General features: G+C 36.8%; 1 protein-coding gene across 2 annotated transcripts in view; it reads right to left on the bottom strand.

Annotated features, from left to right (window-relative positions):
• The window catches only part of mc5ra (melanocortin 5a receptor), a 44302-nt gene extending 30364 nt beyond the window's left edge, over positions 1–13938 (bottom strand). Inside the window, exon 1 of one of the 2 annotated variants that reach the window (XM_067426144.1) lies at positions 13631–13938. The gene's annotated coding sequence lies outside the window, so the exon portion shown is untranslated. Of the gene's footprint in view, positions 1–13430; positions 13554–13630 lie in introns of those variants that run through there. The other variant, XM_067426145.1, reaches the window with a different exon arrangement.
• Positions 13939–24513: the final 10575 nt, after the last annotated feature.

Here is a 24513-nt window from a genome sequence, read left to right as displayed (position 1 = left end):
TACTGTAACATAAATTTACATACTACTAATATTCTTACACCTGTAAGGTTTTTGAAACTAGTATCATATAACCCAATTGGAAACAAAAAAAGTGCAATATTACACTGTGAAAATAAAAACTATGATTTGCGTGCTTTATCATGGTTTCATCATGGCTTTTTGATGATGTTCACGTCGCGTAGTTACATCACTTTATAACGTTCCCATGGGAATGGGGAAATGGCTGCTCTTCTGTGAAGTAAACGCAACATTTTTCAACTTTCTGCTAAGATATATGACTTTTTGCAGCGAAAATGCAGGGATTCTGAAATCATGCAAGCCCTGCATATTTTGCGCGCGGAAATTAGCGATTTATGTCTAGACAGTGCGGCTTAATTGAAAAAATTATTTCGTCTTTCGTTCCCTCACATCTGACAGACTGACAGACGTAGCTGACAGACTTTTTTTTTTTTTTTTTCTTTATTGGACATTTGGCTATATTATGTTATTTTAAAATACAATAGAAGCTTGTTTCCGCCACAGAATAAAAAATTTAAAAAAAGCTAATTGCAACTTTTTATCCTACAATTCTTATTTAAAGTTTATTTACTGCCATTCTGATTTTATATCTAGCAATTCTGACTTTATAACTCACAATTCTGACTTTATAACTTACAATTCTGATTTTTTAACTCGTAATTCTGACTTCATAACTCGCAATTCTGATTTAATAACTCGCAATTCTGACTTAATAACTCGCAATTCTGATTTAATAACTCGCAATTCTGATTTAATAACTCGCAATTCTGATTTAATAACTCGCAATTCTGACTTAATAACTCGCAATTCTGATTTAATAACTCGCAATTCTGATTTAATAACTCGCAATTCTGACTTTATAACTCACAATTCTGACTTTATATCTCACAATTCTGACTTTATAAGTGACAATTCTGACTTTATAACACACAATTCTGACTTTATATCTCACAATTCTGACTTTATATCACAATTCTGACTTTATAACTGACAATTCTGACTTTATAACTCACAATTCTGACTTTATATCACAATTCTGACTTTATAACTGACAATTCTGACTTTATATTACAATTCTGACTTTATAACTGACAATTCTGATTTTATAACTCACAATTCTGACTTTATAACTCACAATTCTGACTTTATATTTCACAGTTCTGACTTCAAAACACAATTCTGACTTTATATCTAACAATTCTGACTTTATAACTCACAATTGAGGGGAAAAAAGTCAGAATTAAGAGATAAACTTGAATAAACTTGTAACTGTTAGAAAAAAATGTGACAATGGGTTAGAAGACAAATTACATTAGAGGCAGGCAGAATGTAAGTACGACATGATGACATCACAAATATGTGAATTGACCCATGACGTCATCTAGTGATGCATTATTAGTTGCATTAAGCAAATTTTGGGCAGGCTATAGTTACTTTTCTTTGAAAATAGTTGGCAACACTGCCTTAAAAGCTGGTTGAAAAGGCCACCATATAATGGATGAGCTAATGTATTAAAGATTTATGAATGCTACTGTAGTATGGTAGCCTGGATGCCAGCCAAACTTAGCCCCGCCCACAAAAATTTTAGGTCGGGCAGTTCGGTCTGGCCTCAAGCCATAGAGGAGTAATTATCCCCGAACAGAAACTGGACGATGACAGACAGATGATCAACAGTAACGTAATCATGCACGTCATCAAAGCGGCTTGGATTATATTTGTTCGAATCCTAAACGGAGAGCTTGTTTGTATATGCATTCACCTTCATAATTTCTCTCAGAAATGACGATCATGTTGGGTAAGTACTATGTGTATCATTAAATTATGTTATTTTTTTACAACACTGGCAAAGATCGCTTATTCCAGCGCACGTGCAGACAGGGTTGCCAAGTTTTTACAACAAAACCCGCCAACTACTAGGTCTAAACAATAGCTTCTCGGGGGGTTCTCCGGGGATATTTTTATTTTGGCAAGGTTGCCTGCTAAAATTTGCACTCATGGGTCTATATATCACATAATAGTCGCGTCAACCCGCGGACATAGAAAACAACCCGCGGAAAAAAGGTCGAATTTGCAACACAGTGCAGTTGAGCTCTGTCTGTTGACATTTGACAATGCATTGCTTCTTTGCTCTGATTGGTTGTAGGTCTATCCAATTGGTTAGACACGCCCCATAATCATACCCCAATAGAGCAGTTTCAGACTCATATTCTGACTACAATTGAGTATGACCACGTCAGGCTAGTAGTATGGAGCAGGGTGAGGCTGAAGCTGTTGGAGTGGAACGAGGCGGCTGGAGCTATTGCTAATGAGAGACAAGCACGACACACGCAAAAGACGATCGCTTCTGCTTCCTCTGTTTATGTGAATGTGGGGTAATGCAGCTTTTTTTAATCACATTAGACACAATTGAGTGTGCTGAAAGTTATATTATAATGCATTCCATGGTTTCTACAAAAGAAAAAGAAAAAGAAATCGAGGGTAACACAAGTATGATGTCATTGATAGGCAACACACAGACACAGTCCGTGTCCTGGTTAAAACTGCTTATTTCTATGGAGTTAAACATTCTTGGAAACATTTGGGATAATGTAAGAACACTACAGTCCCTGACAAAAGACTTGTCGCTTATCTATTTTGTAGAAATACCTGATATTAACCTGACTTTTAATTAATCAATTGGTGTTAGAAATAGCTCATATGAAAAGCTAAAACCCTCCCAAATGATATTTAATGCCCTGAAATAAATAATTTTCACAGAAGAAATATTAAGGATGCATACAATTTATTGATGAAGTCATCAGGAATAGCTAAGGAAGCAGTCTTGTATGCCTCCCAGAGTTCATCAATATTCTTTGGTTTCGTCTTCCATGCGTCCTCTTTCATCCTACCCCACATATGCTCAATGATGTTCATGTCTGGTGACTGGGCTGGCCAATCCTGGAGCATCTTGATCTTCTTCGCCTTGAGGAAGTTTGATATGGAGATGGAAGTATGCGATGGAGCACCGTCCTGCTGCAGAATTTGGCCTCTTTTATGTTTGGGAATATAAGAGGTAGCTAAGATTTCTTGGTATTTTAGACTATTGATGTTCCCTTCCATCCTGCAGATCTCTCGCACACCCCCATACTGGATGTAACCCCAGACCATGATTTTTCCGCCACCAAACTTCACTGTTTTCTGGGTGAATCTCGGATCCATTCTGGCTCCAGTAGGTCTCCTGCAATATTTGCGGCGACTGTGGTGTAATTCAACTGAAGACTCATTTGAAAAATCAACCTTCTGCCACTTTTCCAGCGTCCATCCTTTTAGCAGGCTGTGGGCCTTGGCAAATGCCACACAGTTTTTCAATTTTTGTTTAGTGCTGGCTTCTGGGCACTGATTCGACCATGGAGGCCATTTCGAGGCAGAATCCTACAAACTGTTCTGGTTGACACAGGGACTTCAGGTGACCAGGTCTCCTGGAGCTCTGCTGCAGTGGAAAATGGGCTGGCCTTGGATTTTCGAGCCAACAAACGGTCCTCTCGAGCAGTTGTCTTGCGGGGTCTGTCTGACCTGGGCTTGTCAAAAACGTCTCCAGTCTTTTCAAATCTTTTTTTTATCCTCTGTACTTGACGCTGAGACACATTGAAGGTGTCTGCCACATCAGCAGTGGATCTGGTCTTCAGCCTCTTGATAATCAAAACTTTAGTCTCAGGGTGAATCTTAGGCATGTTTGCAGAGGTCTAGTTGCAGTTGATGTGAAGGTCTAGTGTACTGGGGTTCTTTTACAGACTTGAGACCTAACTGATCCATTATTAGTCACAGGTGAAGCTCATATGACAAGGTGACAACACTTATGTCTTCGCAAAAATTGACTCAATGGGCTTTACCAAGCTGTGAATATTAGAATACTTTTTGAAAGTTTAGTTTTTCACTGAAACATTATCACAAAAGCTGGTGGGATTAAAATGAGCCATTTCTTGTAAAAAAATCTTGATTAGAAATATATTTCAGCGGCACTTTAGGTCAATTTGTACACAAGCGACAAGACTATTGTCAGGGACTGTAGTTAACAAAATATATAACATTTTTTAGTGGTTTTTGGATATTTTAATATAAAAATATTACAAATTGCACCTTTTAAAGGTAACATTTAAAAAGTACTAAAGTACTAAGAAACTTCAGAAGCACTCAAAAAAGCACTCTTATTTGCATTTAACATACATTTCAAATATAATGCATTTTCTGTAATTATAGTTTACGGTCCAATTCTCAGAAGTTGCATGCATATTACTTGGATATTGCCTGTATATTTTTATATTCATTTTGAGTTTAAATATTTTATTTTATTTAATCCTATAGATATTTTGCTATGTTTGATGTTTTATATATATTTGGCAATGGCATGTTTAAATTGCTCACCTTATAATTATAATTCACAGGCATAAAGATAAAAATGAATGTGTGGGAATCTTTTTAGCTTGGTGTCATTGTATGAGTTTCACCTCAAATTAACCTCAATGCATATGAATGTGTCATATGAAAAGCTATAATAACCGTTCAGTGCGTCATCTGCTTCAGATCATCACGGTCACAGAGTTATGAAAGCACTGAGATCTCCTTACATCTCGAGCCTCATTATTGTGGTGTGCTGGTGCCATAAACACTGAGCTTTTTTAAGATCAGCAGTGTTTGTTTGTTTTTTGGATGGAGCTTTTTTTCATAGAATGTATTTATTTTCCATTGTCTTTTCTTGTTGATCAACATAAGAGCAGCTATAGCTTTCTAGAGAGAGCTTCGAAATGGCCTGGCGTGACACTTCATGAATAAAAGATGCTGGGAACACCTTGTGTTCTTCCAATCCAATAACGCTGAGAACACGTTTCTGAGTACTTGGATAATGAACCAATGTCTTGTTTGCTTTTACCATAATCCTTAACCCCTCTCTTTTTCCTGTTGAATACAGAAAGGGAAAAGCCAGAGAAAGTAAAATCACACATATAGAATGGATGAATCACATGCATGTGCAGGGATGGGCAGTATTTCAGATATATGTATTTAAAATACGTATTTGAAATACAAAATACTATTTTGTATTTTAAAGCCTTTGGAAAAAATCTAAAAAAAAAAATCTAATTAAGATGAGTATTTTTGTATTTTCAAAATACTCTAAATACTTTGAGCCAGTAAACCTCTTTATCAGGAGCTGTTTTCATGCATCTACTAGCTCAGACCAGACACTCCCCTCCACCCAACCCCCCAACATTCATTCACGTGAGCCGCAGCTGTACAACCCAGCCTTGGCTCGGCAACTTTACAAAATTGTTGGAATAAGGTGAGGATGTCATGGTCAATTCTGTTTGAAGCATTAACGTTACTGCATATTAGGGATGGATGGGATATATCATATGACAAACATATCGTAGATTCATAGCAATGATATAAAATGTGAATCGATGGAACTTTTAATTTTTTTTTTACATAGATAGGCCTATCAAGGTAAGCACATATATCTCTGCAGCTTTGAGTGGGCAGGAATAATTGGAATGTTGGACTGGAAAAAGAAGCGAGGGCGAATAAACAAATATTTGGATGTCTGAAACACACAGGTGCACCACCTGGAAGAGTACACCATCAGTTATTTAATATACAATTGACTTTGTGTTGTTGAGGTCTTGTTCCTGAGTTCAAAGTAATGGTGATAGAATATAATAAAAGTTCAAAATTAGTTGTTGTTTTTTGTTTGTAGTTTTTTTTTTTTTTCCTACAGGGCAGGGGAAGGGGATTTAAGTTTAAGTTTCTAAGCAGTTGCACACATCTAAATGCTTTTTGGCATTCAGAATAGGCCCAGATAGGTTTCAGCCTAATAGGGATACCTGAACTGAATTGCCGATTTCTCATGTATTTGGTGTATTTTCAAAATACAGAATACTGTATTTGTATTTAGAGGGTTACTTCAGTGATTAGCATATGGCTTTGTATCAGTAGAAACCCTGGAGTATATTCAAATGATTGTGCTTCCCCCCGATATCCCCCTGAGATAAGAGATTTATGCATTTTATTTCTGGAAAAATTCAGATATTCAAATATCGACGATATTTGCGTTATCTTTGGAATTTTTGGCCAGAGGCTAAAGACTACAGCCAGCAGAGGGAAATATTTCCACATGTTTTCAACTCGCACATGGGAGATTGGAGATCACACTCACAGCTCAGCTTGCAGCTGCACGCATTCATGTTAACGAATCTATGCTGAGCAATGTAAGTGTTTTAACTTCTCAAATTAATTTCTGTGAAAGTTAAGCTTCCATGGGCATGTACTGAAAACGCGCCAGACTGAACACGCGTTGTTATTGTATCCCGCGAGTTTGATCGCGATTACCTCACTCTCATCACAAGAGCTCATCAGCTCATTTATGACATTAAATGTAATCTGACTCCTGCAGCGTCAGTGCTTGGACACTCGTGCGGTGACTCAATCGTTATATTGAACAGACAAGTTCAGTATTTAATTGTAGTGTCTGTTCTCCAACTCAGTCACAGTAATCCAGTAGCGGTGGCTTTAGGAGTGGCCTCACAGGGCAGCGAAGCATTCTGGGAATTGTAGTCTTTCATCCCCATGAGACAGGGGTGCCGCCAGAAATTCTGGGCCCTATGGAAAACAAAATTTCTGGGCCCCTTACAATTTTTACAGATAAAACTTAACCAAATAAACATGGCCTGTATAAGTCAAACGCACACACACACACACACACACACACACACACACACACACACGCAAATATACTGTTTTTATTGGCCTATTTAATTTTCTTAATATAAAATATTAAAATATCTATTGCGTTGACACACACGGCAAACTGATTTTGTTATTTTTGAATTGGTAGATTACTTTTTGCTTATCATCATGTGGCGAACACAGTAGATAAGGCGTGTTAGAGGCTTCAATCTTCGGGAAGTTTCGCGCTCAGACTCACCTTGTCCGTCTGAGATGGGGACGGGGAACGTGGGGGAAGGATGTGCAGCAGCCACTGAATCTGTGTCTACGAGACACATGAGAACCCGTCATGTCTCGGAGACAGCACAGCAGAGATGTATTGTTGGATTTAAATCCTAATTGTGACTGACTTTTTGAAATTTGTTTTTTAAATATAAAATTTATGGTCAAAACTGATAAAATACACATTTAGTGCATGGGGGGCCCTAGCACATTTAATGTATGTATAAAAAAGAGAAAAGAAATAAGAAAAGAAAACGGGGGTCTGCTCTTCTGGGACCTAAATCAGCCTGGGCCCTTAGATTCGTCATAACCTTCCACCCCCTTACAGCGCCCATGCCATGAGACAAAAATACATTTTCTGTCTTTTCTCAGTCTAGAAGGCACCAAATTCAAAAATAATTTCACATTTCTACTACATTATTGACCCAGTTTAAATACAGATTCATCTTCCCAGCGCTGAAGTACCCCTTTAAATACATTTTTCCACAGAGTATTTTGTATTTGTATTTAAATACATTTTTCCTCACAGTATTTTGTATATGTACTTTAAATACATTTCCATGTATTTATGCCCATCTCTGTGCATGTGCTACAGAAAATCTTTAGAACAAACTTGAAAGATGGTTGTTGTTGTTGATTGTTTTTTATTGTGTTTTTATTGTGTATAGTGTTTGAAACAATGATTATGTGGACTGAAAATGTGACTAACTGTAATGAAAGCATTAGGTCAGGTTCTGAAAGAATGACTAGCTGTGTTACACGTGTGATCAGTTTGGATTTTTGTACCAAGAGTTCTGAAAATGTACACTTTACCTGTGAAAATAGTACCAAAGCCAATAAAAAGTGTAAAGTGTGCGTATGAGTTTTTTAATGGAAACCGCAATACACCTCCAGGCGCACTTGAATTTCAGATAAACCTGCCATATGAATGGACAAATAGCTGTTTCAAACTATGGTCTGACTAGCTGCTGTTCTGCTGCTATATTTTTTAAGAAATGCAAGTGAACCATAGAAATGTCCAAGGGACAATTTTTTCTAAACCATTTTCTTCTAAACTAAAAGTTGATTTCAAAGTTGGACCATGAAATCTGTAAAGACTAATGTCACATCTGTTTCTATGTTCATGTTTTGTGATCCCTGTTCCCCTCATGTGATCTTGTCATGTGGTTCCTTCGGTTCATTGTGTTGATAGCTTTCAAGTGTGTCTTGTTTAGTCATTAGTCCATGTGTGTTTATATAGCCCTCTTGTTGTTGTCAACCTACTGGCAAGTCATTGTTTATTTTTGTATAGGCTATGTTCTATGGGCTAATGATGTGGATATGCAGTTCATTTTAATATTCTTTTTCTGGACTTTTCCAAGGTGTTAGCCTTTTGAAATTGTTGCGCTGTGAAAAAGAACATTATAGCATACTTTTTAAAAAGTAGTATTTTATATGTGCAAACTAAATGTTGATTTTGGACCCTTAATAATGAATTAAAAATGTATTATAGTTCAAATTTATACTAAATTCAATTAGTGTAACTTCAGAGTGCTTTTCAGATTTTTGTTTTTTTGCACATTTTTAAATGTAATTTCATAATTAATTATTGTCTCTGAAATATGGTTAACGTGTACTACTGAATGTCTTTTTTATGGAAGCTTGTATGTCATATATTTAAATATATTTGTAATTAGACATATAATACAATATAACACAATAATGAAGTTGCATATATTAACTTTAAGTGTAAGAGAATAACAATACTATTAAAAGTACATGAGCTTTATTATGTCTGTCTTAAAATTCTTTAAAGCATAAAAAGATCCTTAAAACATAACAATTTAAAATGTACTCCATAAGGTAGAGGCACACCAACACATTATTGGGAGATGAGAGGTACCTCAGCCGATCATATAATGACAGTGCTTCAGGGGCCAGTGTTCAGAGTTTTATGACAGTTACAGTTTACGTTACACACAATTTATCGTGGATTAGCATTTTTATCATCGGTAAAATGTGAAAGCCAAAGAAAGAAAGCACTGATCTTGTTTATTTTATTGAGACAATATACAATATGTAAGGGATAATCCACAGTGTGGAGGCAAAGAACCACCCAATGTGAAGCCTCCGCGAAGTGCCTTGCAATCTCATGGATTATCCCACTTATACCCTGTTCATTTGCCAGCATTGACAATTTAAAGCTGTTTTTGATGTTTACAGAACGGAAGGGTAAAATGTACGGTTATTTTATCAGTTATGGCTCATTAGATCTAGCGTATTCTGCCCACTTTAAATTAGACTAACTCCGGGGCTTAATAAAGGCCTTCTGAAGCAAAGTGCTGCATTTTTGTAAGAAATATATCCATATTTAAAACTTTATAAATAACTAGCGGTCAGCAGTCAGCGGTCAGCGGTCAGCGGTATGCAACTCGATTTACAGCAAAAGAGTAACCCTTAAACCTTGAACCCTTGACGCATGCGCACTGACGAAAACAGAAGTGCAAAGGATAGAGCAAAACTAAAAACGCTCTTTTAGCGCAAGTCGAGTCGCGTACCGCTGCCAGCCGGAAGCTAGTTATTTTAGTCCATAAAGTTTTATATATGGATATTTTTCTTACACAAATGCGCCACTTTGCTTCAGAAGGACTTTATTAACCTCCCGGAGCCATGTGGAGCAGTTATATGATGGATAGATGCACTTTTATGGACTTCAGAAACAGAGCAACATTCAATGCCATTAAAAAGATTAGAAGAGCCAGGACATTTTTTATATAACTCAGATTATGTGCATCTGAAAGAAGAATATCATATACACCTAGGATGTCTCATGGGCTAATTTAAATTTTTAAGTGAACTATCCCTTTAAGACTTATCACATAATGTATGTGCCTTTACAGAAACAGAATCAGAATCAAGCAGAAAACTTTTCACATCTAAACAAATTCAGCATGGACTTCAGAGTTAACGAATAAACCAGATGCAAGTAAGTCAATGTTAACATTTACTAATTTAGCAATAAAATGTACTAAAATATAGGATTTTGTACAAAATAAATAGAATTGCACAAGCTACATTTGCAGCAGTGTGCTACATATTTGCTATTTGGTAACAAATCGAGCCTCTCACAAGCCTCCTAAAAATATAAAGGACACAGTTTCGGCCGAATTTTCTTACACAACACAAAAGTTAAAATTCACTATGTTTGCTTTATGAGTGTTCTCATGCAGTCATCTGTTGACTTCCGATGAGATCTGTGTTCATTCCCCTGGCCTCATTACAGCAGGAAGTGACTGAGCCAGGCCTGTGGATTTAAAACCCACTCCAGATAAACAACTTCCTTTATCTAAGGCTATGTGTATGTTTATTGCTTTTTCTTAAATAACCTCAGAGGGCCGACTTGACCTTCAGTCAAGACTTATGCTCCTGCTGTGGTTTTGTGTCCATGCACCACTGCAGTGGGCACACACACACACGCGCGCGCGAGCACGCGCGAAGCGAGACGTGGCATGATCCATGTACACAACACCCACGCAGCTCTGACTCAATCCCACAAACAAGCTCTGCAATGCCTAACGCTGGATGTGTCTCAAAACCTAGTGATCTGCCTACTGGTATTTTTGGCATCAGAGGTGCTTTCCAAGTCAGTAAATCTCACATTCTAAAACTCTATATATGCCCTACTTATAAAGACGATACTGAAAGAAAAAAACAAAACCTAAATAGTACAGATATATACACATAGACATTTGCATAGCTGATTGCACATATATGGCTAAAAATGAGAGATCATTGTTTGTGTCAATTTATCCGTTCAAAAAATAATGATGATCACTAGTAGCTTTCCTAGAATTCAGTGTGCAGCATTATACATGTCATTTTTGTTTTGAAACATTTAATAAAATTATGGTTCCAGCGATTCACCTTTAACATTCGAAGTACTGTAGTTCAAGTCCTTTCATTGCCATTTTTTTTTAAAATTTAAGGAACTGTATAACTGTTTTTTGATTACATAGACTGTGAAATAAATGTGAAATTGTGTTGAAAATTTGAAATGTAAATTCAGTAAATTCTACACAATTAAGCAACTAACCCTAATCATATAACAAGTACATGACATTATTTAAAAAACAGTATTGAATTGTATAATTATGCTGTAACAAGGATACGATATAGTAGAATATACAGATTTGAGCGATAATTGATTGAGTTTAGTCATTCAAAAGAACTGTTTTGTTGCTTTTTGTTGCTTTAAAATGCTTTAATCGCCGATATTTCAAAGACACTGAGGTGGGGAAGAACAATATCACAATATCAGCGATCAAGATTAGATCTGTTTTAGTCTGTATTTATACTGAGGTCTTTCTTAGGTATTTTATAATATATTTTATAATTAGGTATTTGTATTATATATATTTATCAATATCATTCACCTCGAGGTAAAGAAGAAGCATGTCTAAACAGGTCATTGCATGAGGACAAAGTGAGGAGAAGCATACCTCTCCTACTGTAATACTTCAGTCATATCTTTAAATGGGAGGGTATCCTATTCCAAACACTGAAATAGATCCTTTTTAGTGTCTATTCAAAAACCAGTCAATTGTGCATCGAACATGCTGCTTTTCAAGAAGGCTACTGGGTAGGATTTAATACGTACCCACAGGCAGCCTGTGACTTACTGAAGCAACACTCTCAATATTAGCAAAAATATTCCCACCAGGTTGTGACATAATGATTCCAGGAACAATCAATCCAAAAAAAAACAACAAAGGACGAAAACAATCCGTTTTACATCACATCATTACACACAGACACACACACACACACACACACACACACACACACACACACACACACACACACACACACACACACACACACACACACACACACACACGTCGTGTTTCCATGTTTTATGGGGACTTCCCTATACATCCTATCCCCCTACACTGACCCTGCCCCTAAACCTACCCATCACAGGAAACATTCTGCATTTTTACTTTCTCCAAAAAACTCCTTCTGTGTGATTTATAAGATGTTTTCCTCATGGGGACCTAAAAATGTCCCCACAAGGACAAGGAATTCGGATATTGCCATCTTTGTTGGGACATTTTGTCCCCATAACGTAGGGATTACCAGGCTACACACACACAAACACACACACACACACACACACACACACACACACACACACACACACACACACACACACACACATATATATAATGTATATATAACATATATATATATATATATATATAACATACATAATATATATACATAATATATATATATATATATATATATATATATATATATATATATATATATATATATATATATATATATATATATATATATATATATATATATATATATATAATAGTTATCATTTACAACAGTAAACTACATGAACTACATTCATCATTTACAGCAACATGATAACAGGGTACATTTATAGGACATAATAAAGTGCTTTCAGATTCTTCCACATTATAAAAAATGTAATAGTCTTTATGTCATTAAATGACAGTATACTCTTTGCACTGTAGAGTGAATCTTTTTAAAGTGTACCAATCCAAACTGATCTTACTTGTAACACAGCTAGACATTCTTTCAAAACCTGATCTAATTTTTTCAATCAGTTGTACATATTTTAGTCCACATAATCAATGTTTCAAACACAAGATTATTGCAGTGTGTAATAATAACATTTGATTTCATCACCGGAACACAACTGTATGATCTTCTTTCAATGTACTACTGTTGATACATACTTCTGATGTTACTGTACACAGTCATTGAATGTTTCCTCTCCCTTGCACTTTATCCTTCTCTATGTTCACAAATAGCACATTTCTCTAAGTATTAATTACATTTGGTAATCCAATCCATATCGGAAATTGCATACAAGTTCTATAGAAAGTATCGAATCAATATCTATAGAAATCTATAGGTGTACCAAATGATTCATTGAATAATCAGTTGAATTAAATATCAGACAAATGTATTAAACTGAATGAGAAAAGATGCAAATCAGTTTGATAGTTAGAGTTTTATGAATGGCAGTTACTGTAAATGAAACAATTATCTATGAAACAGTTATTTTGTGTAGTCAAAAGGATACTTTGATTTTGTGTGTTGTACTAACACAGTTAACAATATGCTGAAATGTTTGAAGAAAATGCAATTTTGATGATCTGTTGCTATATTAGCAGTGAGAGTTTTGAAAATGTACACCTTACTTGTGAAAATATTACCAAAGCGAATAAAAAAAACTGTAATGAACGAACATTGAATGGAATTTCAGCACTAGTTGGCGGACAGCGCCGAATTAATGAGCGATCTGATCATTATCACTTATTCAATAAATGAATAAATGAACGAAATGCAGTCTGATGTAGTAAACCCACCAAACAAAATGAACATGCTTTACAAGCTAACTAAACACCTACCAGTGCTCTATCCAAAAGAGATGGTGGCGCCCTTATCTATTGTAGAAACAACGAATGAGCGATATTCTTCAGCGCAGTGCAATGAAAGGGGAAAAAATCAGTCAGAATAATGTTGCATAAGTTACGGCGGGACGTAGCGCACCTCAAACACATCTAGACTCGACAGAAATGACAAAGCTGAAGTTCGGTAATTGACTCACTTGTTTCGGAGAAGGAGTTGTCTGCGCTGAATATTTTCACCACTAAGAATCTCAAAGACTCTCCGTTTATTTCAGTCCAGAGCCGTTTATTCGCGCTGGAGGAGGATGTTTGAAGATCTCCATGAAGAACGGGGCTCTGCTGCATCAGATGAATATATAGGATCGGGGAACAGCGACAGCTCCACCTCCAGAGCTTCTGAAGCTCCTCTAGACCCCACACTATACCACGCTGAGCACGAACCAGGATTCATTAAACCATTAAACACCGAAATCAAACTCGAAGTCTGTTTTCCAGATTGTAAGACCAGAATACTTGCAACATTCAAAAAATGTTTTAAAAAAACTACCTAACCCATATCTTAATAATTTATAGTTCAAACAGGTCTGAACCTTAGTTGCTATGCACATACGCGTATTCTTTATATATATATATATATATATATATATATATATATATATATATATATATATATATATATATATATATATATATATATATATATATATATATATATATATATACACACACACACACACACACATGAATAAAAGTCAGTTGAAAATTGATAAATAAGAAAAGTCAAATAATTATTTGAACAATTTTCTTTATTGACAAAATATTGAATAAAAGAAGCTGAAAGAAGACTGAGGGAATACAAGCAATTCAGTCACTGAGAGATTAATGCGGAGAAAATGAATACCAAATGGAAATTGATTAGACATGATAGCTAGCAAAAAATGCAGAGGTCTGAGTGAAGCTTCCTATTTCAGTGGAGCAACATAATAATTTGCTTTATTTCTATTCCTTTTTTATTTGAACTGCAAAAAAAAATACATTTAAATGGTAAAATAAAGTCTAGCTTACTGCAGACTTTGTTGCTCAGCTGCTGAGTTGAATTGCTATTCTATTTATTCAGTTTGCTATATGTATAAATATAAAATAAATTTATATAAAATATATGAATTTCTAATAGATTTGTCTGTTTTTGGATAATTAAATATATATATAGTTTTCAAAACACAGACAAATCTATTAGAAATTCATATATATTGTCCCCATAGAAATGGAGACAGTGATTTGTTTTCCCCTGGCTGGGCAGATCCTATCTTGCAGACTGTATTGTTGTCATGCAGAGCTGCACAAACATAGAGTTTACACTTTTCAAATGTCAACCATTTTGCTTGCACATTAGTGTCACTTCTTAGTCTAATGTTAAACTGGAATATGAGAAAAAAAAAATTTATTTATTTTTTATCATTGTAACATTACTTTAGAGTAAGAGAAAGATGGACATTAAAGAATCCCACCAGTGATGTTGGTTTCCATTATGTGATTTGTTTTTGCCTTGGGATCTCTACATTAATTCTTGAGATTATCCATGTTTGTATGAGGATAGACCTACTTTAGGTCATCCAGATTCATATGAGTGACAGCTCAACATCAGGATCAACATGTGAGAAATACGTTAAAACAGAACCCATGACTGTTTTCATAAATGGAACAAAAGGAGCATTGAGAAAGCAGTATCAGGGTGATCTCTGTTACCACTGCCTGAACAAATTCGAATAAATCCCACATAACTCTGAGAGACAATTACTGATGACGGAATCTGAAAAGCAAGAGTTGTCTCTAGGGATGTTTGATGAATAATTCTTATATGCATAGCACTAAATGTAAATTGTGATTATGGTCCTCAACAGGGTGTCAGCTAATGAGAAACTTGTGATGGCAGTCACAAGTTTGTTCTTTTTTTGAGATTTAGCTCACCATGGATGCATAAATAACTCTTCTTAAGTGTTTCATTCCTTGGGGAAAAAAATCCCCAAATGAGAACTGTGCCTGTAAAGGAATTGCAAACACAAAACTTTTAAAGACCAAATGTTTATGTATCACCTTCTATGAACATAAGATTGCGTTAAAAACGTTTGGTGTTTGGACCCGACACAGAGCACCAGAGGGAGGACTTTATATAATCAAACTGGGAAGTGTGTTGATAAAATATTTGACAAAAACAACAGCTTGCAAAATGAATTGTAAAATTCAAAAACACCAGTGAATTGGCTCTTATGAATGTTTAGCTTGCACTCTTTCTAAGTTTCTGTGTGCAGACCTCAGAAAGCTGTGTCATGGTCTTCTGTTTGGCATCAGACTTTTTTCCAGCCTAATGACTTTACATTGCCAAATGCTGCGACACAGAACCTCTTCCCTTCAGAGATAGCATGCTATATGGTCTTTTTATTATAAATCTGATAACAAAGAGGCAACATTTATGACAATAGCATTGTTAAAATCTCCCTCAATGATCTCTGAAGGCACTGAGAAAGTTATTTTTAGTGTTCCCTTGGGCGGACAAACAATTTCCGCCATCAATAACTTCCATTTCCTTTGGATTTGATTAATCCCTTCATCTCTAAGAGAGGGAACAACATTACACACAACTAAATTACTGTATATGGTCTTAGATGAGATTACATAAAATGATGTATGGTTTATTATAAAATATCAGTTGAGTTTTGTGATCAAATCAATACCAATCAAGTGAACATACACTGAGAAAAATGTAAAAAAAAAAAAAAAAAAAAGGCTCTAATCTTATTAGTTGACCTCAAGTTATATGTATGCCATACCATCCTTAATATATAAGTTTTCTTTGAAAGCCAAAATGTTAATGTTTGTGTAACATGTATATTCTGCTATGTTTTGGTTTGGTTTCATTTTCACTCTGTCTGTTTAGTTCCCTTTTGCCTGTGTTCTTATAGTCTCCTTGGTTCCTCTTTACCCTCTTGTTTCTCATTTGTGTCCCAGGTGTCCACCTCTGATTCATGGTTGTCTGATCATCTTTTTTAATATGGAACTGCATAAACACTATCTCTTCTCACATTATTAACTATTGCAAATGAAGATCTTCTGATTTTATTTGTTCTTCCTTAAGTTGTTTTTGTCCATCTGATGCACAAGAGGACAAAGTTCTTATGTTAAATTCGCTCATCTGGATGTTCTTCGACCAGGTATAATGATAATCTGCATGCAATGAAGGAATCATGTCATATAAGCAGAGGCGGAGAGTAGTGGAGTATTTTTACTTTCTTTTTACTTTCTTTTTACTTTCTTACTTTACTTTTATCAGTGTTTTTCTTTGGAAAACTTTTACTTCACTACATTCCAAAGCATAATATAATGTCATACTTTTTACAGCACTACATTTCATTAATAAAAGGTTTTTTTACCTTTAGCTCTTAATTACATTAAACATATAGTACTTTCGTACTTGTACTTAAGTTAAATTTTAATTACTTTTACTTGAGTAAAAGTAAACAGCACTGCATTTTTAAGGTAATTAAGTATTACATTCCATATGAAACGCAGTGCAGTAAAAAGTACAATATTATGTCTTGGAATGTTGTGAAGTAAAAGTTTTCCAAAGACGAACAAAGATAAAGTACATATACTTGACAAATAAAATTACTTGGTAAGTAAAAATACTCCACTACTGTCCACCTCTGCATATAAAGGAACATAGGTGGTGCATTTCTGGCTTGACTGTCCATCACCAGGCCTGGAAAGACCACTTACTTGAAAATAAACCTCAAATTGCATCAGCCAAGTCTCATTATTTCGCAAAGATAATTGATGACAATTAGAATAACCAAGACAATTGTTTCATTCTATTAACAAACTACCCAAATATAGTTTTTCAAATTGTTTGGGAACACACAGATGACAGGGCTCAATCCAAGAGGTGGGAAAAAAAGGTTGTCTTTCAAATTCCCTCTGCACGCTTTAACATCTACCCAGATGAAAATAAGAAGAAAAAAAGGAGGCAAGAAGAAAGGCATGGGTCAGATGAACTGGTAGTCCCACGAGCCTTTAGATACTCGCACAAAAGTGTACACTCTTCCCAAACATGTAAAAGAGTGCTCACATAAGACCAGCGTGCACCATAGAAGACGCTACCTTGAAGGCATAGCAACATTAACATCATGAACAGTATTCAACATACTTTAGGTAGCTTGCAACACAATAGGGTAGCCAACCAGAGTAAGAAGGTGAAGCGGAGCTAGTTGATAGATTAAACTTTTGCCGTATCTGGTCAGCAAAACTCTGAGCACATCTTCCTTTGTTAGACAGACTTCTAAAAGAAAAGCTTAACAAGAAGTTTTCCAGAGTTGTGGCCATCATGTTAAGCCCGCCCGCCGACTCCATACACGACGTGATTGGCCTGACCAGAGGATTTTCCAACCCGCAAGCCAACGGAGAGTTGCTAGATGACGCTGGCTGCAAATTAGATTTGCTGCCGCTAGGGTGTGTCTAGATTTCTAGGCTAGCTTCAAATCACTTCTGTAATAAGTTTCTTGATTTTTCCAGTTCCAAGATTGATTCCATTCAAAAATGTATTCTCTCTACTTTTCCTTTGTCTGTTTCTCCTTTTGACGACCGCATAGAAAAAGCTGTGGTTTTGAAAATACCTGTGTTCGTGTGGACAGGGCCCTAGTCACTCCTCATTGTCACGGGTAGCTACACCAGGCCCTCTCACCACCACCACTCAACGATCACAATAGCTGTGTCTCATTTTTTCATTTCATCTCGAAGGCTGCGTCCTCCGGAGGACACGTCCTCAATCAGAATTAAATGAGACGTCCTTCGTACACACAGGCAGGAAGTATCACGTTGCTATGCCAACACGTTCAGCCTCGTTGCGCTCTCACGGCAGTTATATGAATGAAAATTATTTATAACTTGCAGACTATGAAATGTTTCTTGTTTTGACAGCAATGTACTGTTCTAAACGTTTAAAACGCATTAAACACTTGTAATCTTGTTCACCACAACTATCTGTTTGAGGTAATACAGCTTAAAAAACAAACAACAGGCTTGAAATGACTTACATTTAAACACCACATCTAAGCTTACATGTATATCTGGTGGTGGTGCCGGTTTTTTTTCAAACAGTATAAAAAAAATAACAAAGAATTGTGGGTTATCTATAGCCGCGAAGGATACGCCTCACGCACACTCCAAATTCTTGTGAAAGAAGGACGCATTTGAAGGTCGTATATGGAGTGTCCTACTCACTTTTTTGAAATGAGACGGCCTTATGATGCATGCAACCTTCAATGTGACCTCCGGAGGACGCAGCCTTCCGAAATGAGACACAGCTAATCTCCGAGTCCAGTGTTCTGATTATTGAGCCCAATCTCTCGAAAATGTATATAAATACATTTGGATAAAAAGCGCTATATAAATGCAGTCCAAATAGTATGCGTGTGCAATCTCGTAGAATGTATACGCCAAGATGAGTTTTGGCGTGCATATGGTACGTGTTTTTTTAACGTGAATATGATACGTACCTTATGCCGTATTATACGTACGAACCACCCACCCCTCCACCCCCAACCTACCCAAGAGCGTGTCATATGCACGCCATAAAGTGTGAATCATATGCACGCGAAAAACTGCGTAGCATATGCATGGCAAAACTCATTTTGGCGTATACATTCCACAAGATTGCAAACTCGTACTGTTAATACGCATTACCATGTGATTGTGTTTGGATTATTACCGGCACCTGTCACTCATCAGCACGCCTCATCAACCACCTCAGTTCAGTCACTGGCTGCGTCCGAAACCTGGAAAATGCTTACTTCAGAGGATACATTTCAAGGCAGAAAGGCATCAAGCCACGTCCGAATCTAATGTTTGCTCTACTTCCTGTCTCCTGCATGAGATACCTTCATTTGATAAATTTTTGAAGGCATCATACATGTATCATTCGCTGCCTTTGATATCCCACAATCCTGAGCTTTCCATTCAGTGACAGTTGAGCTGGGGGGAAAAGATGGCGTCCAGAAGTTGCATTTGTGGGTCAGTTTGTGTGTAAATGTACGTTTTTTTTACCAACATATTACATTTCTGATATCATTTCTAGCGAGAAATCACTACTGTAGTAATTGAATATGTGTTTAGTTCTCACCAAAGATCTCTATTTAGCTGTAGATCATTAAACTGTTACACTGCCTTAAAAGTCTGTCCGAAATTAGTTCCGTGAGGTGCCTTAATGCGCAAACTCTGCCTGCAGAGTCATTGTCTGATGAGGCAGCGAGGCAACGGGTCAGCTGCCAAGATTTTCGGTCATAGCCTCTGTCTATAGCATTGAACAAGGAAACAGATCCATTACTACAATCTCATGATTTTATGTGCCTAAGAATTATCTTGAGCAAACTTACCTGTAATTCTCCCTCCTGGTTCACCAAGTGTGTTGCTATACTTACTGACGTTCCATACTAGTGATGCAAAGTCCGATTCATTTGGGCGAACCAGTTCTTTTTGGACAGTTTGGCTCAATGAACCAGTTCAAAAAGCTGATTCATAGGTTCCTGACGTCACTGCAATGCCACTTTATGGCTTCTTATATTTCTCACTGTCGTTAAGGATTCAAATATAGTAATCTGTCAATGTATATTGAAAAATATTTTAACAAAATAATAAAGTTATTTGCCTGAGTGCATTTAGCTGATTATTCCCTTTTATTCCCTTAAAGGGTTACTTCACCGCTTTTTCATATTAAACTATGTTAGTCCCTTAAATAAAACGAGTTGATACATACCTCTCTCATCTTTCGAAACATCAGGCCGAAACATCTTTCCTCACACCTCCCCCTCACTCTCGCATTTCTGTCAATAGGGAGATGTGAGGGAAGATGTTTCGGCCGGGACTTTTTACTGCGCCGAGCCGAAGTACTCTCAGAAGTGCTATTCCGCCATACATTATAGTTCTCCTTTTTAATCCGATTAGAAACGCGCCAGGTTTTATTTTGTCACCATACTTGATCGTTCAACTATTCGTGTAACTGTATTTAAATAGGGGAAAGGTGGAGGTGTTTGGTATTTCTAACTTGATCTCTGTTTGGTTCCATAGTGAATGAACTGGGCTTAGTGGGCTAAGCTAAATGCTATCAGATCGTCACTGCGTGTCAGAGAGATTAAGTGCACGCACTGAGACGAGAGAGGGATGTATCAACTTGTTTAAGTTAAGGGAATAACATAGTTTAATATGAAAAGGCAGTGAAGCATCCCTTTAAGTTAATGGTGTTTGTGTTCACAGTTAATTAATTTATCCTTCACGTCGGATTTGACAGAAAATTGCATAACTACAGTAGGCCTACATTACAGGCTCTGATCAACAAACACGGATATGTTCTTTATGTCTAAAGTAGCCTACCACAGAATGAGTAAACTAACTCCTTGTTTATTGTCCTTATAAACTCCTTGATTTAAAATATAATCTGCAAGCGCAAAACCTAATTAATAAAAAACAGTTCACTTATGGTGTTTAGTTTCAGTCGCAGATCCTTTACGTCAGATGGCCTACGACTGACCAATAATGAGTTGCCCATGCACATCTTGGATAAGATTCTTAAAAGTTTTGCACATACAGCATTACAGACATGCATAGACGTGGATATGTTACATGTCTAAAGTAACCTAACCTACATTTCGCATAACTTAAAAGGGCCTATTAGTTGTATGCACAATAAACTACAGTAAAATGTATTTAAATCTCTTTACAGAAAGGTTTTTGCCGGTTTTAATAGAATGTTATTTAATAACAGTTGTCATAATAAGCATTCTGCAATTTTCGACAGATATTTGAACCGGCTCGTTCGGGCGTGCTACTTCGGCTTTTGCGTCTTGCGTCATCAACCCGGAACTACCAGTTTAATTCAGTTCGATTAATGAACCGGTGGTCAACCGTACTTCCTGAGAACCTGCTCAAAAGAACGATTCGTTCAAGAACCTAACATCACTATTCCATACTCCACCAAAATACGGATGATTCCAAGCAGCATTATGTGAAAGACTTTCATTATCATCATTCCACCATCCATCTACAGCAATAACCAATAATTACTTGCCTGTTTTTTTCTGCGCCCGATGTGTTACCAATATAGTGTTTTGGGATTCATTTATATCCTGACAGAAGACTAGACTAACGCTAAGATGAATACAACAAACATTCAAGGAACCAGCTGAAACTATGAGAAGAGAACTTACCGGTCACACAGCATCACCCTCACTGACTTGGCTCATTCACTCTCTCTTCTCTCCACTTAGAGAGCGCACTGGTATTGTACTGTGGCTGCTGTCACATCATCAAAGTGAATGCTGCACACTGTTGGTGGTTGAGGAGAGACCCCGGATATGATTGTAAAGCGCTCTGGGTCTACAGTAGTACATAGTAAAGCGCTTTATAAATGCCTCATTCAATTCAGTTCACCATTATCACTTAACAAGACCAATGACCTTCATTGCCAGTCCCATGGTGAACACCGCGTGTGGCTTTTTGACTGCTTTTTTGCAGCTCTTCAGTCTCCACGTTCTGTGTTTACAATCGCAATTTATTTTTTAAATGAAAAATTTTAATTTTATAATTGATAGAAACAAATTGAAATGTATTTTCTTAATCTAATTTTAAAACGTATTATTATTAAAATGATCTTAAACAGAACCTTAACACATTTATATTCAGATTCAAGTATTTTTAAGCATTGCTTATTGCTTAGTCTTGCAATGTTCAATATATGCCACAGTTGGCAATATTTGTACGGTTCGTGACGAAAGACAATTAAGGAAGAGCTGCTTGTTATTGTGCCAATGAAAGACAGAACCCGTGGCATCGATTTGAAAAAGACACTGATCGCTGTTGTTGAGAAAGCAGATCTGCAGTTAACTAACAGCAATAGCCACTGATGGCACTCCAGCCATGTTGGAATCTGGGAAAGGCATTGTGTAAGGACTGTGTAAACTGGTGGAGTTGCTTGGAAGAGACCACTGCCTTGCAGTCTTCCACATCACTTTATCACCAGCCAGAGCGACCTGGACCCTCCGAACCAGAGTCTGAGCCCATGCAAATCTCATTTATCTCCCGCTGAAAGAATCCGCCAGCTGTAAACTCCATATGCCGTGTTTGTCCCATGGTGCATTTGGTTCCCAGTCTTGCTATTAAACTAACTTCATTAACCACTAAAGTGACATTGATTGCCTCCGATCTAATATTTTCAGTTACTTCCCACCTTGATTCTGGGTCAGCCAGCAACTTCATCTCCATAAAGCTCTGCAGGCAGCTCTAACTTCAAAATAATGATAATATTTTTTTACATTTATATAGTCCTTTTCAGGGTACTCAAAACACTTTACATACAGAAAAGGGGGAATCTCCTCAACCACCACCAATGTGCAGAATCCACCTGGATAATGCGACGGCAGCCATACTGCGCCAGAACGCTCACCAGCGTATTGGTGGAGAGGAGAGGAGTGAGGAAGCCAATCAGAATAAGGGGGTTATTAGGAGGCAATGAAGGACAGAGGCAAATGGGCAGATTTGGCCTGGATGCTGGGGTTACATCCGTACTTTTCTTCTGAAGGACATCCTGGGATTTTGTATTACCACAGAGAGTCGGGACCTAGGTTTAAAGTTTCATCTGAAGACCACAACTGAAATGCTGTACAAAATCTAATCAGTAACAGGAAGAACCCTTTGCAGAAGGTACATCAATCATCAGGTAAAGACCAGTCTTTAGCTTCTCTGGTTCTGGATGGATACAGTTTTACAGGTCCATTTACAACCCTAGAAATATTGTCCTTAGGATGTAATGCTCTGTTTTTGCCTTATTTGGAAGAGTCATGAATATTAATGTTGAGCTGTGCTCTGATTGGCTTAATTTAGCAGCTCACAGCACACAGCAGTTCAGCGAAGCAGCTCGTGAGACCTGATAGAACACAGACCGACTGAATGACACTAAAAGCAGAACATCTCAAATGAAGATTGCTAAAATGCAGCCTACTTGTTTATTGGTGTTTTCAGATCATCCGCGCGTGAGAAAGAGCTCAAATGCTTGCGGTTGCCAGATATCAGTAATTGAAATCCCACAAAAAGAGTTTTTCTGTGAAAAGAACAGGTGTTACTATCCGGTGTTTTACCTAAACGTGTCCAATCTGGCAACCATATGCACATGAGCTCTCTCTCTTGCACACGGATGATCTGAAAACACCAATAAACTAGTAAGCTGCACTTCAGCAATCTCCATTTGAGATGTTCTGCTTAAAGTGTCATTCCGTCTACATTTTAGTCTACTGGTCAACGATATTGCATGTTTATATAATGTTAGTCACAATGTAGGCTAACGTTACGCAGTGACTGTGATGTACTCCAAAAGCATGCAAAAACATCATAGGCCTACTTCAGTTCTCAAAAACGTTTTAACTTATATGGTGGAAAAGGTGACGTTTGTTAGAAGGATTGAGTGAACGATCTGTAAGCAACGTATCTACAGTTGTATTTTGTAATACAAAATAATATTAACCTTTGCCATTAGACACACTATTTAGTTTTGTATAGTACTTGGAGTTTCCTGTTGTTACTGTACTAGCCTCTTGCGTCATCTAGACAATGCTGTCTCTAAGAAACTTTCAATTTAATCAGAAATTGTTTAAACAGTCAATAAGTGGATAAATCACTACTTACTTGCAGGAATACAGTTGCCCCTTTCTTCAGTTTAAGACGCTGAGAGAAGCTTGCTTGAAATGGGCAGAACAAATGAACAATTTTGAAATAAATTGTTGTGGTATCCGATTATAATAAACCTCAACCATGACTGTTGACATATGAAAAGTCCTCACGTTCCTTGCACAGCCTGGAACATGACATGTGTCATGAGAGCTGCCGTTTTTGCTATCCTCAAGTGTCTTGTTTAACTGCAGTGCCAGTTACTGTCAGTTCCGCCAACAATGAACATATTTGGACAGATGCAAATGTTGGGGGTGTGCATATTAAAGATCCCAACGCTTGTGTCACGGTTGGGTTTATGTTGAGAAGCACTTTTTTC

Source organism: Pseudorasbora parva, chromosome 19, assembly GCF_024679245.1.
Source record: "Pseudorasbora parva isolate DD20220531a chromosome 19, ASM2467924v1, whole genome shotgun sequence".
In the NCBI taxonomy this organism is placed as follows: domain Eukaryota; kingdom Metazoa; phylum Chordata; class Actinopteri; order Cypriniformes; family Gobionidae; genus Pseudorasbora; species Pseudorasbora parva.
The sequence above is the reverse complement of the archived record's forward strand: the minus strand, read 5'-3'. Positions and strand labels throughout refer to the sequence as shown.